Source organism: Rhagoletis pomonella, unplaced genomic scaffold, assembly GCF_013731165.1.
Source record: "Rhagoletis pomonella isolate Grant_MI unplaced genomic scaffold, Rhpom_1.0 Rhpom_scaffold_00014, whole genome shotgun sequence".
NCBI classification, from domain to species: domain Eukaryota; kingdom Metazoa; phylum Arthropoda; class Insecta; order Diptera; family Tephritidae; genus Rhagoletis; species Rhagoletis pomonella.
Window position 1 is genome coordinate 5,743,335 of NW_023458568.1, and position 207 is coordinate 5,743,541.

Consider the following 207-nt stretch of genomic DNA (forward strand, 5'->3'; position numbering starts at 1 on the left):
AGCAGTGGAACCACATTTCCCGCTCATTAAGTACCGCCGCCGAAGAAGTAGTCGGATTTCAGCGAGCCCGAAAGAACAACTGGTACGATGAGGAGTGTCAGGAAGCTGCAGAGAAAAAAGATGCCGCCTACAGGGCCACGCTGCGATCGGGCGCAACGCGCGCTATGTGGGACCGCTATATGGATCTGAAGAGGGAAGCGAGACGTA